Source organism: Suricata suricatta, chromosome 11 (genome assembly GCF_006229205.1).
Source record: "Suricata suricatta isolate VVHF042 chromosome 11, meerkat_22Aug2017_6uvM2_HiC, whole genome shotgun sequence".
Taxonomy (NCBI): Eukaryota; Metazoa; Chordata; class Mammalia; order Carnivora; family Herpestidae; genus Suricata; species Suricata suricatta.
In genome coordinates, this window is record NC_043710.1 from 10038949 (window position 1) to 10065479 (window position 26531).

Sequence of the window (26531 nt, forward strand, 5' to 3'; positions counted from 1 at the left end):
TTTCCTTTTAAAACTACGTGTGATGTCATTCCATAGAAATTAGGGTGTTGAAAGTCTGATATCTGGATCACTGATGGCCTTTTATATATTTTCTATAGAGTTTCCCTCTCCATTGTTAGTTTTTGAGACCTTAAGAAATACATCATTTGAGGAAGTTTTCCCATATTCTGGTGTTCTATAATTTCCATAATCATACATTCCAAACATGACACTTTTGATAGGAATAAAACCTAACAGTCTTGGGTATAGCTCTTAAAGCTGAGATTTACTCATATCATTCTTACCTCATCTCATAGCTTAGATCAAAATTTCCTTGGAATTTTCCTTTTTTTTTTTTTTTTTTTTGCATTATTTGGCATTCTCCTATCAGAGCAATGGTTGACTTGATCTCAGTGATTTGTATTTAGTCTGAATGTTTCAATGCTTATCCTTAGCAGATGCTTGAAGTGGAGGAAAATATTATCTGGGTTCCAGTGGATTCATCCAAGTACATATGAAGGTTTAGAACCAGGAATACTTGAAAACAGGATCTGTAAGTATCTCCCTCCCTCTTTTCTCTCAAATCTTTTTTCCTACTTCTGCTCCAAGCTCCCTGGGTTCTAGGCATTCTGATTCTTAATTATCATTTCCTAAATCTCCCTATGTATCTGGTCTAGAATACATGGACAAACCACTCTTTCCTGCATGTTAACATTGCATTCCTTCTGAGTTGTTCTTATGATTCAGTGATCCTTAAACCTGGGTCCATAAGGGAACTGGGGAAGAAAGGGCAGATGTATCCTTTACCAAAGTTCTTTGATTCAGTGATGTTGGGGTCAATTGGAGATAAAGTTTGTCTTTAGACATGAAGTAATAGATGTGGAGGAAATAGAAAATGGCTTTTATCATCTTTTACAACTTCCCAGTTACTTCAAAATCATGGTTTCTGAAATCATTAAAGATTTTACACTTTGATATTCAACATGTTTTCTCAAAGTTTTGAAAATTAAAGGTATGAGACTTCAGCATTCCCAAATCTCTGTACAGGCTTATAACCTCCACAAAATTTGTTTGTTTCTAGTGAAATATCTATTGACGTAAACAGACTCATCCTAGAAAATAATATATTTTCTATCTTGTTTTGTCATGAGGTGTAAACATAAAAATATTATGTAATACAAAACACCTTTGTCTAGGACATATATTTACTCTCAGTTGTATAGAAACTTGTATAGTGCACAATAGTATAGAGTGTTTTCAGCTACTTTTAACACAGCTTAGAGATGATACTAAAATCTTATTAAAACTTTAGTTCAGTTTTTCAAACAGGTTCATCATGGAACCCAGTATCTCCTAATTCACCAAGGGATAAAGGAGATACTTACCACATTTTTATTATCTGCGATGTTTAGCTTTGCATATCCAATGGGTCACTGTACATGCCGTGAATAACTCCAACAAAGTGAATAGGAATAGATATTCTGAAAGGATTTTACCACTTATCTGTTTTCAAAAATAAAATGTACATTCCTTACAAATATTTATATATTAACACTTAAAAATAAGAAAGGCATTGTACAATTAATTGCAGGAAGATTTAAAAAAACGAGACAAAAACTACTCAGTATACCCCCAGCCCCCCAAACTGTGGTCATTTGTACATATATTTTCTGATAATAATGATAACTGGTAATTATTAAGGATGAGAATAAGCTAACAATCTTCTGCCAAATGGATAATGAGAATCATCAGTTGTGTTTTCCTGTGTGTGGTTATGGGTAAGGTCAGCACATTTTCACTGAGGCCAATGGACCTCTAGAGAAGATGGACTTGGAAGACTCTTTAAGTTCAGTGTTACAGAACGTATTTAATGGAGAGATGTTTAGAATTAGGTCTGTTTTAGGAAAGGGCCCTAAGGAGGAACTTACAGTGAAGAAAAAAAAAAAAAGATTTGGGTTTATGACTAGGTTCAACAGAAAGGCTTTTGTATCCTGTGAATAGGTGATTTCCTCCTGAGATTGTGCTTCTGACTATAAGCCCCAGTAGACCCATATCCCGTAGGACAGTTGGATAGTTGCAGGACAGATAGTTGCAGGCCTGAAGGGCACAAAGCACTTTTGTCACAAGGCCACCATGGGTTACCGAGACCAGTTTTCAATACTGACACTATTTAAAAGCAACTGAAGCCATGACAGTGAAATTACAAGCATGCTGGTAGACTACTGAGATGCCCCAGGATTCTATCAACTAGAGGTTTGGAGTTCATATTGAATCTTTGGCTCTCAATGGTCTTGAATAACTTGAGAGGGTCAGCAGGAATGGGCTTCAGGAAGATCTTGGCTTTCTTGCTTGTACATGTGTTGGTTCAAGAGATGAGTTGGAAAAATGAAAAAATCAAGATTATAACTGCACTCCAACCCAGCAAAAGGAGACATTCCTGTTGTGCAAATATAATCTTAAGCAATCTGGAGGTTTATATTTATTTAAGATTTTACTTTAAGGTATCCTTCAGGGTATGTGTCGTAAAATAATAGCATTCCCTTCAGCAGGAAGATGGTTCTCTGATGTGTCATTTAACTGATTTCTGTTAGGGCTCAATTTTGTGTAGTGAAATAACTTACAATTTAGACCATTTTTATTAGAATAAGGTTCTGCAAGTAAAGAGCTCTGAGCACGAGCAAGTAGCTTAACATTCTTTTTTTTAATGTTTATTTTTGAGAGGGAGGGAGTGTGAGTAGGGTAGAGGCAGAGAGAGAGAGAGGGAGACAGAGAATCCCAAGCAGGCTCTGCGTTGATGCAGGGCTCAAACCTACAAACCATGAAATCATGACCTGAGCCAAAATCAAGAGTCGGTCTCTTAATTGATTGGGCGCCCCAGGCGCCCGAACATTTCTTAGCTTATTTCTGAATTGAGTCAGATACATAAATCATTCCCCAAGGAAGTTTACAGTCCCACTTGCTGTAAAATCACTTTCAAAGCTACCTAGAAATAAGAAAAATTCAGCAAAATGCAAACCAACATATATGCATTGAAACTCGTGAATTAACCAACAGTTTGGGATTTTGAAGTAAGGAGAGCTTGCTGTATTAGGCTAAGAATTTAAAAACAGGCAACATCTGATGGGCTCAATTCAGGAAAGCTGGTTTCTAGGTCTTGGTCAAAAGCCCAGCTCCTCTGACCTCTGTCAAGCTCTGGGCAGACAGGATAGAACAGAAAGACAGGAATCCACAGAGAAGGATTTAGAACTTAAGAGTTTAACTCCCACCCAACTTGCTTAGCACTGATTTCTATCTCCTTGTTATCATAGCTTCTTCTCCCCTCCACATGAACAAACATACAGGGTGAAATGCACAAATGTCCACAGTTCCAGGTGGATAGAAATACAACTCTTCACAGATGCTGAAACACAAACATGGACACACTTAATCTGACTCACATAGACCTGCGGACAGGCAGACTGACAGACAGATACAAATGTCCATATAGTCATGTGTATGCAGAACTGATTACACATACATTCCAAATCACATACATTTATCATGTTCATCTTTATTCTGTCTGAAGATTATATCCCCAGTGAGCATAAACCCCTGGGTATCACAAGTACATAAGGATGTTATTTCCTTCCTTGAAGATCAAAGCTTGTTATAATAAACTTGATCATTTAAGGCCTTGGAAGACTGACCTTAGACATACAGGTACCTAGGAAGAACTAAACTGCCTATTATAAAAATATCTTGGCTACTAGTTATATACTAGAATTGGTATATAATACCAGATTTGAATATAATACTAATTCAATAGCAGTGTTGAATATAATGCTAAGCTGCTCAAAATACATCTAGTAATATTTAGAAGACATTCCATTTGCTGACTTGACGTTTGGGGTTTAGAAATAGGTGCAAAAATAGGTTTAGAAATCTAGCCTGTAGTTTGAACTGCATTTGTAGTAGAAGCCAGAGTAAATAGCACCAGAGTAAATACATTATTAAGGTCATTGCCGTATCTTGCATAATACTTAACTACTGGATCACCCACTGAAGAATTTAAATGTAATTCTAAATCTGTGATGAAGTCCTGGTATTTACCTGTGGCCAAATAGGAGGTTGTGTCGTCAAACTATACACTATAAACTCAAGTGATAGTAGAAGCAGGCCAATGACTGCAACGCAGGCACTTACGATGTTCACTCCTATAGTATAGGACATCTGGAATAGATCAAGAGTCACCTGGTCATTGGATGATTCGAGACACAACACAGGAATATTCAAGTAGAAGATTTATACAGATTCTGATCTTTCCAGAGTAGTAAAGACCATTAAAAGGACTGTCAGAACTGCAGAATTATCAGTATCCAAATAACTGAACAATTTTGGAGAATATAAAACTTTTGATGCATGCCTATATTTATTCCTTCTCTGACAACTAATTATTGAATGTCAATTCTGTACCATGCAAACTATCCTCTGTGTTATTAGATAGAGGCAGAAAAAAAGGTGTCTCTGCTCTCAAGGTAGACTATTGAAGAAGACAAGTACCTATTAAATATGAAAAGAATGGAAAAAAATGTTAACAATATAGGCAAGTTCACAGAGCCACAAAGGGTCGGATTACCAGAGAGCTAATATTCCAGGTGTTTGCTGTGCTTCATTTAACAGTGCTAGAGGGGGAGTCATAGGGAATTTTGCTGGAGAGAAAGGTGCCATCTAGAGAGATAATCAGGATTTTATCTTGAAGATAGTGGGGAATCACCTTGCTCAAAGTACCATTGTTTTCAGGCCACATCTTGTCAGGCTATGTACTCAGGACAATGCATATGTATAATGTTGCTACATAGTCACACTTTGTCCACAGAAGACTTCAGAGGAGGGATAAGCCCTATGATACTGTTTTGGGGACATCCTTCTCTCATACTTATTTCCTTGTTCTCATTTGCACCAGTAGAATTCTTTTTTTAAAGTTTATTTATTTATCTATAAATGTTTATTTTTGAGACACACACACACACACACACACACACACACACACACAGTATGAGTGGGGAAGGGGCAGAGAGAGGGAGACACAGAATCCAAAGCAGGCTCCAGACTCTGAGCTGTCAGCACAGAGCCTGAGGTGAGGCTTGAGCTCACAAACCGCAAGATGGTGATCTAAGCCGAAGTATGACACTTAACCGACTGAGCCATCCAGGTGCCCCTAAGTTTATTTTTTTATTTTTGAGAGAGAGAGAGAGAGAGAGAGAGAGAGAGAGAGAGAGAGAGAGAGAGAGAATGCAAATGGGGGAGGGGAAGAGAGAGACAGACAGACAGACAGAGACAGAATCTGAAGCAGTCTCCAGGGTGTGAGTGTCAGTGCAGAGCCTGACGTGGGGCTCAAACCCAGAATAGTAAGATCATAACCTCAGCCAAAGTCGGACATTTAACCGACTGAGCTACTCAGGCACACAGAATTCTTTCCATCTTATATGAATTAGATAATAAGTAAGAAAGCTTACACTGGATTCTGAAATCTAGTTCACTGGATAAATCATATGTTTATCTATATGCTACTTACTATTGTACAGTGATCTTAATTTATTCCTTTGGAACAAATTTCTCTTAAAGAGAGATAATCACAGTAAAATAATATGACCGTTAACTCTTAAAATCAAGTAGCATTAATTTTATACTTTCGTTTTGATTATTTCCACATAGATTTTGAAATCAATTTATTCATAAAGAGAAAAAATCCTTTTTTTAATTGGGATTGTAGTGCATCTATAAAATCATTTGAAGGAAAACTGATGTCTTAAAAATGTTTGTTTTTCCAGCCATGAACATACCCATTGATTTAGATACTGTTCAGTTTCTCTCTGCGATGTTTTGTAGTGGTCTATGTAAAGATCTTGGAAATATTTCATTGACACTTAGGGATAAATTCTTTTTCTTTTAAGTTTATTTATTTTGAGAGGGGAGAGAGAAAGAGAGAGAGAGAGAGAGAGAGAGAGAGAGAGAGAATGTAAGTGAGGAAGGGACAGAGAAAGAGGATCCCAAGCAGGCTCCATGCTATAGCACAGAGCCTGATATGGGACTCAAACCCACGAACCATGAGATCATGAACTGAAATCAAGAGTCAAATGCTTAACCCATTGAGCTGCTCGGTGCCCCTAGGGAAAATAATTTCTAAATGTTTTATTTTGAGTGCAATTGTAAAGGTGTTTTTACAAATTTCATCTCCAACACACAGAAATACAATGGACTTCTTAATGTGAATTTGTATTTCCCAATGTTGATAAAGTTTTATTAGTTGAATATTTTTTTGTAGATTTCTTAAGATGTATAGGGATGTCTATGAATAAAGCAGGCATTACTATTAACTTTTTAAATTTTATGCCTTTTATTTCTTCTTCTTGACTTAAACTACACTGCACTAAACAAGAACTCCTGTACAATATTAAATAAATTTGGTGAAATAGTAATTTCTTGCAACATTTCTGATCCAAGGGAAAACAGTTTTTTACCATTAAGTGTAATATTAGCTATAGGTTTTTTTGGTAGGTGCCCTTTAGTGGGTTGAAGACATTTGCTTCTACTACTATTTTGATAAGTTCCTTGTAAAAAACATTTCAAATGTTTCTTTTCTTTAATTTCCCTAATATATTGAGTCATATTGACTGTTTTTTGAACTCTGAACCAAGCTTGCATTCCTGGAATAAATTCCAGTTCGTTGTGATTTTAAAAATATATCACTGAATATGATTTGTGATATTTTAAGTGGGTTTTTTTGATATTTTAAGTGTTTTGATGTCAGTGCTCATTATGGGTAGTGATCTCCTATTTTTCTTTGTCTTTTAACGTCCTTGCTAAATTTTTGGGTCAGGATTATGTTGGATTCCAAAAATTCAGTTGGAAAATGTTCCTTTTCCTTTGTTTTCTGAAATATTTAGTTTACCATGTGATATTATTTGTTCATTAAATCCTTGATAGATTTATTACTTAACATGTGTGCCTAGAATTTTCTTCATGGAAAGATCTTTAATGATTAATACAATTCCTGTAACAAATACAGGGATATTTAATTTTCTATTTCTTCTTGTTTCTGTTTGGTAAATTGTATTTTTCACAGTTTATTAGCATAATGTCATTTATAGCATTTCCTTGTTATTTCTTTACTGTCTCCAATATCTCCAGTGATATCTCATCTTTTAATCCTGATATAGTAATTTGTGCTTTCTCTTATTGTTACTTGCCAATCTTACCAGAGGTTTATCAATATTATTAATCTTTTCAAAGAGCAAATTTTCAGCTTTGCAAGTTTCTTATTTATTTATTTTCTACTTTATTGGCACCTGCTCTTATCTTTATTGCTTCATGCCCTCCATTTTCTTTGTATTAAATATGATTTTTCTTTTCTAACTTTTTAAGTTGGAAATTTAGAGAATTGGACTTTAAACCCTTCATCTCTCCTAATATACACTTTAAAAGTTGTAAATTTCCTTCAAGTATTCCTTTATCTTAAAAATATTGATATGTAGTGTTTCTGTAATTCAATTCAAAGTATTTTCTAATTTTTTGTGATTTCTTTTTATCCATGGGTTATTTATTTACTGTATTGTATGATTTCTAAATATTTGAATTATTTCTTGGACATACAACATTTGGTTTTAATTTAATTCACATTAACTTAATTCTATTTCCTTTTTAGTTATTTCTGTTCCATTCAATAGGTGGCCAATAGTAGGAATAATAAATGTATTCTATAATATTTCATGCAATCTTGTGAAATTCATTGTTACTTTTTTCTGTTTCAATATATGCTGTATCTTGATGAATTTCTGTGTGCAGCTTAAAAGAGTATGTATCCTAGAGTCTTTCTGTGTAGGGTTTTACAAAGATGAACTAAGCCAAATGTTTCAATTTTCTACTCTTGATTTTTGTTCAATAAGTAAGTCAATCACTTAGAGAGACATGTCAAAGTCTATTATGACTGGATTTTTCTATTTCTCTTTTTATTTTAGTTTTTGGTTCGTTTGTCTTGAACTTCTAATATTAGATACATACGCATTTGTAGCAGTTATGTATTCCTGATGAATTAACACTTTATTACACTGAAATGTCTCTATCCGTAGTCATATTGTATGTCTTGATATTTATTGGTCTTTAATGATTATAACACATGAGCTTCCTTATGCTTATGCATATCCAACTTTTCATGTTTATTTTTTGCTATTCTGTTACTTGTAGTTGGGCATTACTTGTTTATCTAGTCTAAGAATATTGGACTTTCAACCAGAGTGTTTCTCTATTTATGTGTGATGTGATCATTGATATATTTAGGTTGTTCAATTTTTTTGTTTTTCCTTCTCTGCTTTCTTTTGAGCTAAAATGTTGCTTTTAAGTTTTTTTATTTTATTCGTTTAAGAGAGACAGAGACAGTGTGAGTGGGAGAAGGGCAGAGAGAGGGAGAGAATCCCAAGCAGGCTCCATGCTGTCAGCACAGAACCCAGTGAGGGGCTCAAACTTAAAAAACTCTGAGATCATGACATTCTGATTTTGAGAATTTTTGATCTCTAAAACTCTAAGATAATAAGTTTATGTTGTTTTAAGCCAATAAGGTTGTGGTACTTTGTTACAGTAGCAAAGGTGCACTAACATACTCTATATTTATCATCTCTGGTGCACTTTATTTTGTCTTGTGTGTCCAAGTTTCCATCTGTCACCACTTCCCTTTAGCCTGAAGAAATTTAATTTCCTTTGGCATTGTAGATCTGATCATAGAAATTTTTATCACCTTTTGTTTATGTGAAAACAAATTGATTTTGCCCTTGATATTAAAGGGATATTTTCAGTGGATATGGGATTCTAGTAGACAGTTTCTTCCAGTGCTTTAAAGATGCCATTACATTGTTTTCTTATGTCTTTTTTAGAATAGAAGTTTTGTACATAGTTTGATGTTTTTGTTTCTAGGAGGCTTAACAATTTTAATATTAGTGTAAATGGTATTTTAATATTTATTTATCCACCGGTTTCTGCAAGCATATAGAAAGTTAATTGATTTGGTTGTTATATATTGAAGATATAAAATTCACTTATTTCTTCAAGCTTGTCATCTAAAAATACTTTTTTTTCTTTCTAATTTTAATATCACATACTTTCTTTTTCTTTGCCATATAGCAATGGATAGGATACCTCAAATAAAATACTGAAGAAATAGATGATAGCTTAAATGCTTCCCTTGTTAAAAGATAACAAGGGATTAGGGGAAGTGTTAAAAATTTCAATTTTCACTATTAAGCATGATGTTATTTCTCCCTCTCTCATTTGATAGATACCTTTTATTGATTTTACTTTTCTTTTTCATTCATTGAGTTGATCATTTGGTGTTTATGTTTTTAATGTGGTAGATCACACTGATTTATTTTCAAATGTTAATCTAACTATGCATTTCCAGAATCAGTCATGATGTATTATCCTTTTTATTTGTATTTTTCACTAAATTATCCTTCCTATTTGTATTTTTCTATATCCTATATTTTATTTGCTAATATATATATATATTTAGGATTTTTATATCTATAGTCATGAGGGATTTTAGTCTGTCATTTTCTTTTCATGGAAGATCCTGGTAGATTTGTAGAATCAACTGTCCTCTTAATGAGTTGAGAGGCATTTTTCTTCTTTTCCTATTCTTCAGTAGGAAGTTGCATAGCTTCTCCATATATGCTTGTAGATTTCTCTTTCTCTCTTATTTTGTCAATTTTATATGCTTATTTTGAAGTTACCTTAATAGGTAAATAGACACTTAGGATTATTATACCTTATGTTGAACTAAATTTTTATCATCATGCAGTGTCCTTTTCTAATAAAAATCTCTGATAACTTTTGCTTTAAAGGCTACTTTGTATAAAAATACAGCCTTCTTTTGGTTGGTGTTCACCACAAATATCTTTTTTTACAACTTCTACTAAAACCTGTCTATATTTAAAGTATGTTTTTAAAATAAAAAACAGGGGTGTAAGATGAGAATCCAATTTTATCACTCTGCATATTGTTTATTTGGTTTTCCCAGTACCAGTTATTGAAAAGACTATCCTTTCTCCATTGGGTATTCTTGACTTCCTTATTGAATATTGGTTGACTGTAAATGCAGGGATTTAATTCCAGGCTTTGGATTCTGTTCCATTGGTCTGTGTCTATTTTATGCCAATTCCATGCAGCTTTGACTACTGTAGTTTTGCAGCATAGATTCATATCAGGAGGCGTGATGTCTCCAGCTTTGTTCTTTCTCAAGTAACTCAGAGACTATGCTAGCTCCTTACTGACTCTCCTTCTGGCAAATTAAACTGTTATTTCTATAGTTGCTGTTATTTCTATAGTTGCTACAAACATTCTGACTTACCAAGGACATTGAACACTTCCTCTCTGTTAATACTGCAAAGACTCCTGAGAAGATAAACTGGAAACAAAAATCACATTTATTAATGCCTAGTCATTATCTTTATATATAAACTTAAAGAGTAAAAGAAACTTGGAATGCTATAACATGAAGAATATCATCTTAATTCTTTGGTGGGACCATTGAGAAAATCATTCAGAAAATAAGTCAAAGTTTCTGTATTACAGAGATGGGGAGGGCATGAGGTGTCTGTTCAGTAAAGTAACACATGCATTGGAAATGGAACTATGTGGACCTCGGGTTGATTTCATAGGGTAAAAGCAGTGTCAAACTTTACTTAGATTTTGTCAATCATAATCTAGTGATCCCATAAGGTGAATTACAAGAAAATATATTCCATTAATGAATTCACTACTAGACAATGTTATATCTTGGTGATTTCACATGGAAGTACTTTCAATATAATGTTAAAAATATCTTAGTAATGGGAACTATAATTCAGAAAATATTAAAGTTTCATTTTACATATTTAAATATAAGAATCAAATAACATCTTCCATGAATAGCTTATTCTGAAACCTTCCATCGTTTGTTAGAAAGAGAACAGGGTGTATCAGAAATTTATTTACTTTATTGATGTAACTTTATGCATGCATGGAAACGTCCCACAGCATTAAGACAGTAACTATTCCATTAGTGGTAAGAGAAGGAATGCTCTTTCCCTAGAAAACTGGGGCCACTAATCTGTTAATACTGAGTAGCATTTGGGGGTCAGAGGATCTGAATTTGAATTCTTTGCACTCTGCTTTCTAAATGACTAATAAGAATTACCTACCTTTCATTAGTTTTGCTTTTTTCATTGGTAAAATGGGGATTCATATTTTCTGTCTTTCTGTGTTACTGTGATATTGTTGTAATAGTTATTTAGAGAGCAATTCGCTGAATTGTTTATAGCCAGCTTGACCTTACTAGCTTCCACCTAAGGCTCAGAACTACATTTTCCAGAATTCCTTTCCTTCGATGGTCTCTGGTTACAAGTGGCTGAAAGAAAATCTGGAGCAACATTTGGAAGAGAGAAGGGAAGGAGAAATGATCACTCTCAGAAGATCATGATGATCAGACATGGCAACCGTGGCCTTATTTTTTTTCTCCTATTCCTCTGTTATGTTTCCATTTTTGTCTTTCACAGATAGTTTCTAGACTTCTCCATAGCCTACCCTTGGCAACCCCATTCATAGCCAGGAACTCATGGCTTCTTAGATTTAATTACAACTTCAACCTGTCCACTCTTGCTGGTGTCTCAGGCAGAAGCAGTTAGAGACTCTTCTTACAATTCTCCAACTCTTCTTTCCAAATCTTCTCATCTCCATGAACTCTGACATTTATGAAGGCTCCAATTCTCATACTAATTTCTGTATTTCCATAAATCTTGGGGTGGCCCTGTTTTCTTTACAAAAACCCTGCAGCGAAATAAGCACTTTACCAGATGCTTTACCAAGTACTAAGCACTTTACCAAGAAGACTCTGTTCTTTCTTAGCATCTTGGACTTCCTCCTCTTGAAGTTCTCATTCTAGAAAAGCCTCCCAGAAAACCAAAACTTAAAACAGAGTTATCAAAAAGAAAACATCCTCGGGGTGGTTGTTGGTGAGAACACCACCAGGATGTATTCTTTTTGAATGTCAGACAAAATCATGGTCATAATAAAATTCCTGTGGCTATTTTGTATATTGCAGGCTTCATCTCAAAGTGCAGACCCTGAACATATATGTTCATTCCCTTTTGTAGCTCCATTTCTGATTGATGATCCATTAAAAACATCAAAGGAATATATGAGCAACAGTAAATTCCAAATGATTTAGAGATAGATCATCAACTGTTTCAAAGATGCTAATTCCCAGTTTATGTAGGACCCTGAAAAAAGGCTTAGGACATAGAGACCACCTAATGCAATGTGGTATGGCAAACAAACAAATAAAACAAAAACAAAAACCCTTAATTTTATGGGCTATAACTGATTTATAAAATTCTCATTTTATCTATTCATACATTTATATTTGTCAGGCTCAGGTTGGTGGTATATAGGAGAATGTTTGAGGGCCATTTAAAAAAGGTGAATTGGGTGCCTAGGTGGCTCAGTTGGTTAAGCATCTGATTTCAGCTCATGTCATGATCTCACAGTTCATGGGTTTGAGCCCCAGATGGGGCTCTGTGCTGACAGCTCAGAGCCTGGAGTCTGCTTTGGATTCTCTCTCTCTCTCTCTCTCTCTCTCTCTCTCTCTCTCTCTCAAATAAAAAACATTTAAAAAAGTAGATGAATCAAAGAGGGTCTCTTGAGAAAAGTAACATGAAACCTGAGACCATACAATGAGAGTGACCCGAAGTCTTGAAGAGAGGGTTCCAGGGACAGGGAGGGAATGCAAGCAGTTACAGAGGAGAAATCTTTAAGGAATAAAACAAAGACCAGTGTTCCTGGAACATAAAGAATGAAAGATTATTACCCCATATAAGATTGCCCTAGGATCAACTGCTATATTTTAGAAGAGCAAGTTGTTTATTTTCTTCATAATACAATCAGAAATTTTAAAATATTTTTTTGCTGGTTTATGCTTTATCTCCTCAACTAAGAGTGAGGTCTGTAAAGTAGAGGCATTTTTTTTTAATCTCAAGTAAATCTAACATGTGCCTTGTTCATTGTTTTACCCCATTCCATAGAGCAGTCCTTACATATACTGGCTATCAATATATTTCTTTACTGAATAAGTGAAAATGTAATTTGACTAACAAAATTTATTTTAGAAATGAAATTAAACAGGTATGTGAAAAAGCCCTTCCAATAGATTCCATGTCTTCCGATTTAGTCCTTCAGATTTATCTTCCGTTTGGTCCCATATGATATGGACCATAAAAACTAGCATCTCATAAAATCCCAATCAAGACCCTTATAGGTTTATTTGGATTGTGTGTGTAAATTACAATTGGATTCAAAAACTTATATGGTAAAGTGACGCAAGAATGGCCAAGATAATTTTGAAGATCAGCAAGATGATAGGACTCACTCTACTGATATTAAAACTATTCCAGGCCACCGTAGTAAGACACTGCAGTACCTACACAGTTATAGAAAACTGGAGAATTCAGAAGTAGATTCAAACTTATGTGGACACTTGATTTGTACAGGCAAAAGAAACTTCTTTCTAGTAAATTGTGGTTTTGAAAACTCATTGTAAAAACATGAAATTTTAGCCATAATTTATATCATAAATAAAAATAAGTTCCAGAAACACTGGAAATTTAAATACAAAAGATAAAAGAATTCAGATTATAGAATGTAATATAAAAATATCTTCCTGACCTTAGAGCAGGAAAATATTTATTAGGTAGAAAAAGTATCACCCATAAATAAAGTCATTAGGCTACACTAAAATTAAGAACTTATTTAATCAAAAGACACCCTTAAGGGAGAGGGAAGGCTAACCACAGATTAGAAAAGATGTTTAGAAAGCATATACTGACAAAGGGCTTTTATCAAGAATATATAATTAATATAAAAGGGAGAGAAAATGCAGTTAAAAAAATGTGAAGAAACTTGTATAGGTACTTTAAAAAGAGAGAAATGTCAAAATAGCTAATAAACATATGAAAAGTTCCTCCATAACATTAGTTATTAAGACAATGCAAACTAAGACCACAAATTAACACTAGCAACCAGAATGGCTACAATTGAGAAAACAGACAATACAAAGTACCACTGGGTATACAGAACCAGAGTAATTCTCATAACTGGTAATGGGGGTGTAGATTGGTGAAACTACCAATTGGGAAAAGTTCAGGATTATATAGTAAAGGTGAGCATAACTTAAGACCTTGCAATTTCCTTTTGTAATATGTAGCTGAGAGATATATCTGCATATGTGCAACTGAAGGCATGTGTATGAAAGTTACTAATGGTGCAAGCTAGAGGTATTGTGATACTCCAAACTGGTTGCAGCCTAAATGTTCATCCATTAGATTTCATAAACACAGTAGATTAATATAATGGGATATTATTCATCAACAATAAAGAATAAATGAATGACAGCTGTATCAATAACAAGGCTGGGACTCACAATCCTAAATTGAACAAAGAAACTAGATACAAAACATACTGTATGATTCTATTGATCTTAAGTGTTCTTAAGGTTTAAGAACACTTAGAGTAATATATAATATCAGAAGTCAGGTTAATGGTTGGGCTAGGAAGGAGAGGGAAGGGACATGAGAGGGACTTCTGAGACATTAGAATTTTGCTAAAAATTTTTTTGAACTGGTATTGTTATGTTGATATTTTAATTTTGTGATAATTGAGATGTACAATTATGATTTTGGAATTTTGTGTGTGTATGTTTTATTTATATATGTAAAAATTAGAAAATAGGATAACAAACAATAGCACCTAACTCACAAAACTTCTCTCCAACAGCCTTAGATAGTTCAGAGAATTAATAGAGATGTTTATGTACCAAATCCAGCCAGCAATTTTCTTTTGAAACATATTGAATGGCAAAACTTAGAATTTTTTCTCTCATTAAAATTTGGATTCAATGTTTTAATAACTCCATGTAAGTATTAGTGATCATATGTCTTCATGATTGGAATATTATTTGAGAGATTAATATGAGTGACTCATCTGTTCTTCATTTGGAACCTACATATTTGATACTTTTAAATTGAATTAAGGCCCTCATTTTTGTTATCTGAACTACCTTGGCCTCCTAACTTTCTCAAGTCTAATTTCTTATTATTCATAGAATGATAACATTAAAACAATCTAAGCATGGCACTGTCCTTAGGCAGAATATTATTGTCCAGAGTTGTAATATTATTGTTCAGAGCTGTCCAATGGAAATATGATGCAATTTATGATACATAAAATATATGTAATTTTAAGATTTCCAGTGCACATCAAGAAAAGTACAGAGAAATAACAAGGGTTTGCAAGGATGTGGAGAAAAGGGAATCTTTGTGCACTGTTAGTAGGAATGTAAACTCATGCAGGCACCATGGAAAACACTAAGGAGGTTTCTCAAAACATACAAAATAGAAATACCATAGAATCCAGTAATTCCAGTACTGGGTATTTACTAAAAGAAAACAAAAACACCAATTAAAAAAGATTTATGGACTTCTATATTTACTGCAGCATTACTTACAACAGCCACGATATGAAAGCAACTCAGGTGTCCATTGATAGATGAACAAAGAAGATGTGATCACACACACACACACGCACACACACACAGCACTGGAATATTAGCCATAAAAAGGAATGAAAGATTGTCATTTGTGACAACATAGATGGATCTAGAGGGTATTATGCTAAGTGAAATAAGTGAGACTGAGAAAGAAAAATACCATCTGATTGATACTTATATGTGGAATCTAAAAAATGAAAGAAACAAACAAAAAAACCAGACCCTTAATAAGAGAACAAACTGGTGGTTGCCAGAGGGAATTGTGTGGAGGATGGGCAAAATAGATGAAGGCAATTAAAAGGCACAAACTTCTAATTACATAAAATAAGTCACAAGATGAAAAGTACAGTATAAAGCAATATAGTCAATAACATTGTGGTAATGCTATATAGTGACAGATGGTGACTATGCTTATCATGGTGAGCCCTGAAGAATGTATGGAATTGCCAAATCAATATGTTGTACATCTGAAATTAATATAACATTGAATGTCAATTATACTTCCGTAATAACAAAGAGATTTTCAAAAATGTAAAAAAATTCAGTAAAATGATTATGTTGCAAATACACCAAGAAATAAAAATTAAACTTGATTTTTAAAAAGTAAAAATATGTGAATTTATTTTAATAATTTATTTTATATAACCCTACAAACCCCAAATATCATCATTTCAACATAGAATCAATACAAAATCATGATGTCATTTACATTCTTTTTATGCATATTAAGTTTTTGACCTCTGGTATATATTTTACAGCTCTTCTGAGCACGATTTAGCCCCATTTTGAGTGCTCAATAGCTACATGGGACCAATGGCTTCTGTACTGGACAGCGCAGCTCTAATCCTTGGTCATCTTCTCTTCCCTTTATTTTTGCCCACTTTCTTGGTGGATCTCATCCAGCTTTATAGCTTTCAAACATCTGCCTGCTGGTGACTCCCAAACTTATATTTTAAGCTAGATCTTTCTTTGAAACTCTAGATTTTATATATAACAAGCGACTCAAGATCTCCAGTTGAATATTAAATAGGTATCTCAAACTCAATGTGTTCAAAACAAACTCATCATCTTCCCTAAAATCCAGCTCTACCCCACAGTCTTCCCTGTGTCAGTTAACGACAATCCATTCCTTTTATTAGCTTAAAACAAAAACCCTAGCATTCTCCTTAACTCCTCTCTTTTTCTTAGAGTCCACACCAATCCATCAGGATATTCAATTAATTCTACTTCAATACATACATCTAAAATCATGTTATTTTTTTCACCACCGTCAGTACTACCAACCCTGTTTGAGTCTCACCTGCATTTTTTCAGTAGCTTTCTAAAAAGTCTCTGAGGCTCCCTTCAAAACCTTTAGAACCCAACAGTCTAATGATCCTTTCTTTAAAAAATGTGCCTTTATTTTTATTTCTTTATATTTGAGGGAAAGGCAGAGAGAGAGAGAGAGAGAGAGAGAGAGCGAGGGAGAGAGAGAGAGACAATCCCAAGCAGGCTCCATACTGTCAGCATAGAACCCAATGCAGGGCTCAAACTCACACCAAGAGCTGGACACTTAACTGACTGAGCCACCAGGGCGCTCCCAGATGTAACTCTGTTCACCAAACCCTATAACAACTCCAATCTTACAATAAACAGCCAAAGTCCTTACAATGGCTCTTGAGGTCTTCGGTTATCTGGTCCCCCATTATTTTTCTGACCTCTTTTCTGCTACGCTTGTTCTTTCTCACTCTGCCTCAGCAATACTGGCCAAACTGTTTTAGGAGTGTTGCAGGCATAGCAGTCACTGAAGACTTTGTTCTGGCTGTTTCCTGTCCTAGCAAATGAATGTCCCAGGAAATGTTCTGCACATTTAGAAAAAGTCACTTTTTATGAATATTTACTCAAATGTTACTGGGGTATTTTGAATTATTGGCCACAATTCTTTACTTCCAGGTAGTAACATTATATTTCCACCCTCTTGCCATGGTCTCATGGTGGTTGGAGTATGCTTTTCTGCCCCTCCACTTACAACTTGGCCATTTTATTTGCTTTGGCTGGGATGTTAGCAGATGTAAGCCAAGCCGGGGCTTAAAATGTTCTTGTGTGATTAGGCTTGTTCTCTTGTGTTCCTGCCTTTTATTGCAAAAAGAATATGCCTTTAGTACCTAGTAGTCCAAGGAGGATGAAATATATATGGAACAGATGTGTATCTGACCTGTAGTTTGAGCCAAACCAGATCAGTCTCAGCCTAGATTACCTGAATCTCTGCTAGCTTACAGATGCATGAGGAAGAAATAAATACAGCGGACCCTTGAACAACATGGCTTTGAACTGTGCAGGTCCACTTATACATGGATTCTTTTGAATAAGTATAGCATAGTACTGTAAGCACATTTTCTCTTCCTTATGATTATCTTAACATTTTCTTTTCTCTAGCTTACTTTATTGAATAAAATACAGTATGTAATACATAAGACACACAAAATATGTGTTAATTGTTTTTGTTCTTGGTAAATCTTCTGGTGAACAGTAAGTTAAGGTTTTGGGGAGTCAAAAGTTATACACAGATTTTCTTTGAGTGTAGTTGACATATGATGTTACATTAGTTTCATGTGTACAACATAGTGATTTGAAAAGTTTATACATTATGCTAGGTTTCCTGCAAGTAGAGCTACCATCTGTCACTGTATATCCCTATTACAGTATCACTGACTACTGACTCTATTTCTTATGCTATGACTTTTATTCCCATGACTTACTCATTCCTTAACTGGAAGCTTGTATCTCCCACTCTCATTCACCCATTTTGCTGAATCCCCTGACTCCCTTCCCTCTGGCAAGTATTAGTTTGTTCTCTGTATTTATAGGTCTGAGTCTGCCTTTTGATTGCTTATTCATTTTTTTAGATTTCACTTACAAGTGAAATTGTATGGTATTTGTCTTTCTTAGTCTGACTTATTTCACAAAGCATTATACTCTCTATGCCCATCCATGTTGTCTCATATGGCATGATCTCATTCCTTTTTATGGTTTCATAGTATTTCATTGTGTGCATGTGTGTATGGGTGTGTGTGTGTGTGTGTGTGTGTGTGTGTGTGTGTGTACCAACTCTTCCTCATCCATTCATTAGTGGACACTTAGGTTGTTTCCATATCTTGGCTATTGTAAATAGTTCTTCAGTAAATATAAGGGTGCATATATCTGTTTGAATCAGTATATTCATTTTCTTTGGGTAAATACTCAGTAGTTGAATTATTGGATCACATAGTATTTCTATTTCTATTATTATTTTTTTTTAAGTTTAGAGAGAGCAAATATGGGGGAGAGAGGGGGAGGGAGAGAGAGAGTGAATCCCAAGACCTTGGGATCATGACCTTAGCTGAAATCTAGTTGGACACTCAAATGACTGAGCTACCCTACCCAGATGCCCCACTATTTTTAATCTTTTGAATCTATTTTTCACAGTGGTTGTACCCATTTACATTTTCACCAACAGTACACAAGGGTTCCTTTATTTTCACATTTTTGTCAACACTTATTTCTTGTCTTTTTGATTTTAGCCATTTTAACAGGGGTAAGGTGATAGCCCATTGTGGTTTTGATTTGTGTTTCCCTGATGATTAGTAATGTTGAACACCTTTTCGTGTGTCTGTTGGCCATCTGTATGTCTCCTATGGGAAAATGTCTATTCAGGTCATCTGCCCATTTTGTAATCAAAGTGCTTATTTTTTGGTGTTGAATTGTGTACTTTCTTTACATATTTTGGATATTAACCTCTATTGTAGATATCATTTGCAAATGTCTTCTCCCAATCAGTAGGTTGTATTTTAGTTTTGTTGATGGTTTCCTTTGCTGTGAAGAAGTTTCTTATTTTGATGTAGTCCCAATAGTTTATGTTTGCTTTTTTTCCCCTTGCCTTAGGAGTTATATGTAGAAAAATGTTGCTATAGCTGATATCAGAGAAATTACTGCCTGTGCTCCCTTCTAGGATTTTTATGGTTTGAGGTCTCACATTTAGGCCTTTAATCCATTTTGAGTTTATTTTTGTATATGGTGTTAAAAGATGGTCAGTTCATCCTTTTGCATGTACCTGTCCAGTTTTTCTAGCACCATTTGTTGAAGAGACTGTCTTTCCCTCACCGCATACTCTTGCCTCCATTGTCAAAGATTAATCGACTGTATAAGCATGGGTTTATTTCCGGGCTCTCTATTCTGTTCCATTGATCTATGTGTCTATTTTTGTGCCAGTACCCATACTGTTCTGTAGTATATCTTGAAATCTGGGATTGGGATACATCCAGTTCTGTTTTCTCAAGATTGCTTTGGCTATTTGGGGTCTTTATGATTTCTACAAATTTTAGTATTATTTATTTCTAGTTTTATAAAAAATGCTGTTGGTATTTTGATAGGGATTGAATTGATTCTGTAGATTGTGTTGAATCCGTAGACATCTGAACAATATTAATTTTCCAATCCATGAGCACAGTATATCTTTCCACTCACTTGTGTTGTCTTTAATTTCTTTCAGCAGTGTGTTATTTTTAAAATTTTTAATGTGTTTTTTTTTTTTTTTGAGAGAGAGAGAGCACACAGGAGCAGGAGAGGGGTAGAGAGAAAGGGTGACACAGAATCTGAAGCAGGCTGCAGACTCTGAGCTCCAAGCTGTCAGCCTTTGGGCCTATGCAGGGCTGAACCCACGAACCATGAGATCATGACCTGAGCTGAAGTTAGATGCTTAACCAACTGAGCCACCCAGGAGACCCTCTTTCATCAATGTTTCATAGTTTTCAGAGTACAGGTCTTTCACCTCTTTGGTTATGTTTGTTCCTAGGTATTTTTTTTATGTAATTGTAAACGGTGTTGTTTTCTTAATTTCTCATTCTGTTGCTTCATTATTAGTATATAGAAATGCTAGTGATTTTGGGGTATTAAGATTGTATCCTGCAAGTATACTGAATTCACTTACTACTCCTAGTAGTTTTTTTGATGGAGTCTTTAAAGTTTTCTATGTATAGTATCATGTCATCTGCAAATAGTGGCAGTTAACTAGTTATTTACCAAAATGGATGCCTTTTATTTCTTTTTCTTGTATAATTGCTGTGGCCAGGACTTCTGGTACTATGATTAATATATACAGATTTACCACTCAACAGGGGTGAGTGCCCCTAATCTCCACATTATTTAAGGGTCAACTGTACTTTTGGTTGTATAGCAATGGGTTTCATCATCGTTTCTCTTATAACGATAGATTACTAATTATAACTTTTTCAATGAGGATGACTTCAACTATCCAATTTAAAATCATAACCTATATCTTTTCACTGTTTTCTCAGAACCTTCATCCCCCCCCTTACTGTACTTTTTTTCTTTTTTACTTCCATAGTCCTTATAAAATCCTACCCCTGCTAGAATAAAGCTCCCTTCAAATCTGGGATGTTTTGTTTGTTGATATATTTCAGGGACCAAGAACAGGACCTGACATATAGTAAATACTCTATGAGAACTGGTTGAATGAAACTTCTTCTCCTTCTCTCCTTCTTCTTATTTTTGTTATTATTATTATTAAGATTTTCATTCAGGATTTTGTGGGAACAATGTTGCATCATCTACCGTACTCTCAGACATAGTAAATTTTTCTTTAGAGACTTCTTTTCAATTCCACCAAATTCTTCTCAGATCAACAGAACAAAAAGACTTCATTTTTCTTTCCCTACATAGGTTCTGTATGTCCCACTATTTCCTTAGCAATTGTGCTCACTCATCTTACTTGCCCCACTGGCAAAATAAATGGCCTACAGGTGGTGGGATAGTCACCAACCACTTCTCTTTTCCCAAAATGCCCCTTATGCATCTTTCTATTGTTCCCGTTATCCGAGGAGCATGTGAAAAGTGTCCTCTTAACAAAGACCTACTCTTATTATGAAGGAATATTACTGATAAGAATCTAGGTCTTTTTCATATTGATATATTCCTTTTCAACTAGACATAAGAATACATTCACTGAGAATAGAGATTGTGAAATTTTTGTGTTCTATCTTTGACACACTGTTTGATTCAGAAACAGTGATGAATAAATGTGATAAATAAATGAATAAATTAATGAATAACCATGAGGGAGAAGATTATTCACTTACACACGCAGATGACCAATATGCATATCTTGTTATTACTACGAGAGGAAGATACCCTTTTTTAAATACAATAACTTGGCTGATAAACAGATATCTCCAGAGCCGTCCCACGCAGTGAACAATCAGACCAGTCATTATTTGTATGGCCTGGGAGGAAAGAATACCATTAATTACTTATTGCTATTCTAGTCCAACCTTTGAAAGGCACAAACATCAAGAAAAGGTCAAGATGGAGAAGAAAGGTGACTATCTAATGGAATTTTAGGATTCTCATCATTGAATTCAAACCAGGACACTTTGTTATTATTTCAGAGCAGTTTTCAGATACAATGACTATTTACATGCCCAATAAAATTGTACTAGAAGCTTGTTTATCTACTTGGTTAGTTACGAGATCATATGACATGATTCCGGGAGCCGTGAAAGAATTGATCTCCCTCAGGATTCATCAGTGCATATGTGGCCAATAAGCCATACTCACAGATACAGGCTATATCTATCTATCTATATCTATCTATCTATCTATCTATATCTATATCTATATCTATATCTATATCTATATATCCATTCTATAGGCTACCAGACTTGGCATTCCTGGTCCTTCTTGCATCCTCCCCAAATTGAGATTTGGGTTGATTCCTTTTGTTCTACCTACCCCTACGCCCATCTGTAACTATGGTTTGTAGTAGAGTCCTCTGTCCTTTATAAACAGGAGTCAAAGAAAGAGATAGTGAACCCTTGGGATTTCTGGTTTCTTATAACTCTTCCTAGGAACCATTATTAGGTGTGGAGATTGAGGAGGTTTTCTGCCCACTAAAGCCAGCCCAGCTATGATAGTTCCTGAGCCAAAGGAGGAGGAAATTTTTAACCTTGCTATGTAGAGCCACAACGTACCGTAGGGACTTTCAATTGGTTTTCAGATAGAAGTTTCTCAGGCATGCCTCCTTCTGCCACAGCTGGATCAACTACCCCTTCTTGCATCTCCCTACCACCGACATACAGGAGGAGTTAAGCCTGAAAAATCTGAAGGAGTTATATGGGAGTTCAGATCCTCTTGCTTTACTTAAAATTCTACAATGCCTGGGGACACTCACATCCTTTTTCTCACAGATCCTCTTAAACAGGATAACTAACTTAAAATTTGCAAGGAGCTTCTGTTCTGATATGATTATGAGGAAATCCAGAAAGTGGCTAGTTGGTGGGGATATCTCTCTTATTTGGAGAATACTCTGCCATCCATGAACACAATACTATGAATTAAGTGGCATGGCACCTCTGATGAGCTGTGGTAGGAGAAAGAAGTGAGGGGGCTTTGGGGTAGATAGGGCTTTTCCCACATGGCAGTGGTGTAGAGTTTCATAGAATACAATAAATTTGTCTGCAGTCTGCGTTAAATGAAGGATGCAGGATCTTCAAAAACTTTTTATTTTTGTACGTTGAGTTTGATACATTTTTAAAAATAGATTTTGGATACTAACCCTTTATCTGATACACGATTTGCAAATATCTTTTGCCATTCCGTTGGTTGCTTTTAGTTTTGTTGATTGTTTCCTTCCTGTGCAGAAGCTTTTTATCTTGATGAGGTTTTAATGGTTCATTTTTGCTTTTGTTTCCCTTGCCTCTGGAGACATGTCTACTAAGAAGTTGTTTCTGCTGAAGTAAAAGAGGTTGCTCCCTGTTTTCTCCTCTAGGATTTTGATGGTTTTGTGTCTTTCATCCATTTTGAATTCATTTTTGTGTATGGTTAATTAACTCATCCAGTGTCGTTCTTCTGCATGTCGCTGTCCAGTTTTCTCAACACCATTTGCCAAAGATACTGTCTTTTTTCCACTGAATATTCTTTTCTGCTTTATTGAAGATGAGTTGGCCATACATTTGTGGCTCCATTTCCGGGTTCCCTGTTCTGTTCCGTTGATCTATGTACCTGTTCTTGTGCCAGTACCATACTGTCTTGAAGGTTACAGCTTTGTAATACAGCTTAACATCTGGCACGGTGATGCCTTCAGCTTTGGTTTTCTTTTTCAACATTACTTTGGCTATTCAGAGTCTTTTCTGGTTCCACACAAATTTTTTGTTTTAGTTCTGTGAAAAATGCTGGTGTTATTTTAATAGGGATTGCATTATGGAGGTTCCTCAAAAAAAATTAAAAATAGAAGTACCCTACGACCTAGCAATTGTACTACTAGGTATTTCTGCAAAAGGATATAAATATGCTGATTTGAAGCGGCACATGCACCCCAGTTTTATAGCAGCATTATCAATAATAACCAAATTATGGAAAGAGCCCAAATGACCATCAACTGACAAATGAATAAAAAAGATGTGGTATACATACAATAGAATATCACTCATCAATCAAAAAGGATGAAATTTTGCCATTGCAACAATGTGGATGGAACTAGAATGTATTATGTTAAGTGAAATAAGTCAGTCAGAGAAAATCAAGTATATTATTTCACTCATGTGAAATTTAAGAAACACCACAGGTAAACATAAGAGAAGGGAAAAAAATATGGTAAAAATAGAGAGAGAGGCAGACCATAAGAGACTCTTAAATACAGAGAACAAACTGAGGGTTGCTGGGGAGGAGGTGGGCGGAGGGATGGGCTAAATGGGTGATGGGCATTAAGAAGTGTCGGAAGCCACCAAGTTTCCTGGCTGCCTCAGGCAAGGATTATCACTCTCTGGGGAGTGAACCAGTAAACAAGATTTGCATCTGGAGGCTGGAGATTGCCATTTCCTGGTCCAAGATTTTGGCTTTGGTCATGCTGGGCCAGACGTAGAGTGGCCAAGGTGCACAAAAGATCAAAACCGCATTTTGGATTATTCAGTGCTAGCTTCCCCTCCCCAGCATTGCTGAGGCAAGTCTGGGCGCTTCTTTTGATATTCATTTGACTCTGTTTATCTGACAACCGACCCGGGTCAGTTCTCTACCCCAAAATTCTATATAAGAGGAATTGTTTTCTTAATAGAAGGAGGAGAAGAAGAATAAAGAAGCTAGAGGCTTGATCGGATACTGTGTGCTGTCTTCACTCTCTGCGTCTCCCTCCTGCCCTGTTTTTCTCTCTCTCCCTCAGGTGAAGGACCCGCAACGGAGGCGCACTCAAAGCCGGGGACGAGCGCGCCTGGACCTGGCGAGCTAGCGCACTGCGGCATCCACAAGTGCCGCTCCAGCCTGGGGTGGAAGCGGACTGGCGGACGAGCAGGACCCGGCCTGCGGGTTAAGACAAAGAAGGGCACTTATTCCTGATCTCAGGGGGAAAGCTCTCAGTTTTTCCCCATTGAGGATAACATTGGCTGTGGGTTTTTCGTAAATGGCTTTTATAATGTTTAAGTAAGTTCCGACAGGGATGTCCACTCTCACCATTGTTGTTTAACATAGTGCTGGAAGTCCTAGCATCAGCAATCAGACAACAAAAGGAAATAAAAGGCATCAGAATTGGCAAAGAAGAAGTCAAACTTTCCCTTTTTGCAGACGGCATGGTACTCTACATGGAAAACCCGATTGACTCCACCAGAGGCCTTCTAGAACTGATCAATGAATTCAGTAATGTTGCAGGGTAAAAAGTCAACGTACAGAAATCAGTTGCATTCTTATACACCAAAAATGAAGGATCAGAAAGAGAAAGCAAGAAACAAATCCCATTCACAATTGCACGAAAACCCATAAAATACCTAGGAATAAACCTAACCAAAGATGTAAAAGACCTGTATGCTGAAAACTATAGAAGAATATGAAGGAAATTGAAGAAGACACAAAGAAATGGAAAAACATTCCGTGCTCATGGATTGGAAGAATAAACATTGTTAAAATGTCATTATTACCCAAAGCAATCTACACATTCAATGCAATCCCCATCAAAGTTGCACCAGCATTTTTCTCAAAGCTAGAACAAACTCTCTTAAAATTCATATGGAACCACAAAAGACCCTGAATAGCTAAAGTAATATTGAAGAAGAAAACCAAAACGGGAGGCATCAGAATCCCAGACTTTAGCCTCTATTACAAAGCTGTCATCAACCCTGGCGATCAATGGGGTGACAGATGTCACAGCCAGATCGCCCTCACATCCAAAGCTGTCATCATTAGGCCATTTCCTGACACCATTCACAAAAATAAACTCAAAATGGATAAAGGATCTGAATGTTAGACAGGAAACCATAAAAACCCTTGAGGAAAAAGCAGGAAATAGCCTCCTAGACCTCAATCGCAGCAATTTCTTCCTTGACACATCCCCAGAGGCAAGGGAATCAAGAACAAAAATGAACTACTGGGACCTCATCAAGATAAAAAGCTTCTGCAAGGCAAAGGAAACAATCAAAAAAACTAATAGGCAACTGACAGAATGGGAAAAGATAGTGGCAAATGGCATATCAGACAGATAAAAGGCTAGTATCCAAAATATACAAGGAGCTCACTAAACTGCATACATGAAAAATGAATGATCCAGTGAAGAAATGGGCAGAAGACCCGAATAAACACTTCTCCAAAGAGGACATCCAGATGGCCTACAGGCACATGAAACGATGCTCAGCGTCACTCATCATCAGGGAAATTCAAATCAAAACCACACTGAGATACCACCTCACACCAGTCAGAGTCGCTAAAATGAACAAATCAAAAGACTATAGATGCTGGCGAGGGTGTGGAGAGATGGGCACCCTCCTGCACTGTTGGTGGGAATGTAAACTGGTGCAGCCACCCTGGAAAACAGTGTGGAGGCACCTCAAAAAACTATCGATAGAACTCCCTTATGACCCAGCAATAGCACTGCTAGGGATTTACCCAAGGGATACAGAAATGCTGATGCATAGGAGCACATGTACCCCAATGT

At 35.7% G+C, this 26531-nt stretch overlaps 1 protein-coding gene across 4 annotated transcripts in view; it reads right to left on the reverse strand.

Annotated features, from left to right (window-relative positions):
* MS4A13 (membrane spanning 4-domains A13) overlaps positions 1-26531 on the reverse strand; it is a 62041-nt gene that overhangs the window by 1635 nt on the left and 33875 nt on the right. Inside the window, exons 8-11 of one of the 4 annotated variants that reach the window (XR_003900384.1) lie at positions 10358-10414; positions 4069-4188; positions 3319-3379; positions 1365-1482 (exon numbers count right to left, since the gene is read on the reverse strand). The gene's annotated coding sequence lies outside the window, so the exon portion shown is untranslated. Of the gene's footprint in view, positions 1-1364; positions 1483-3318; positions 3380-4068; positions 4189-10357; positions 10415-11256; positions 11408-21699; positions 21844-22590; positions 22720-26531 lie in introns of those variants that run through there. The other 3 variants (XR_003900383.1, XR_003900386.1, XR_003900385.1) reach the window with 3 other exon arrangements.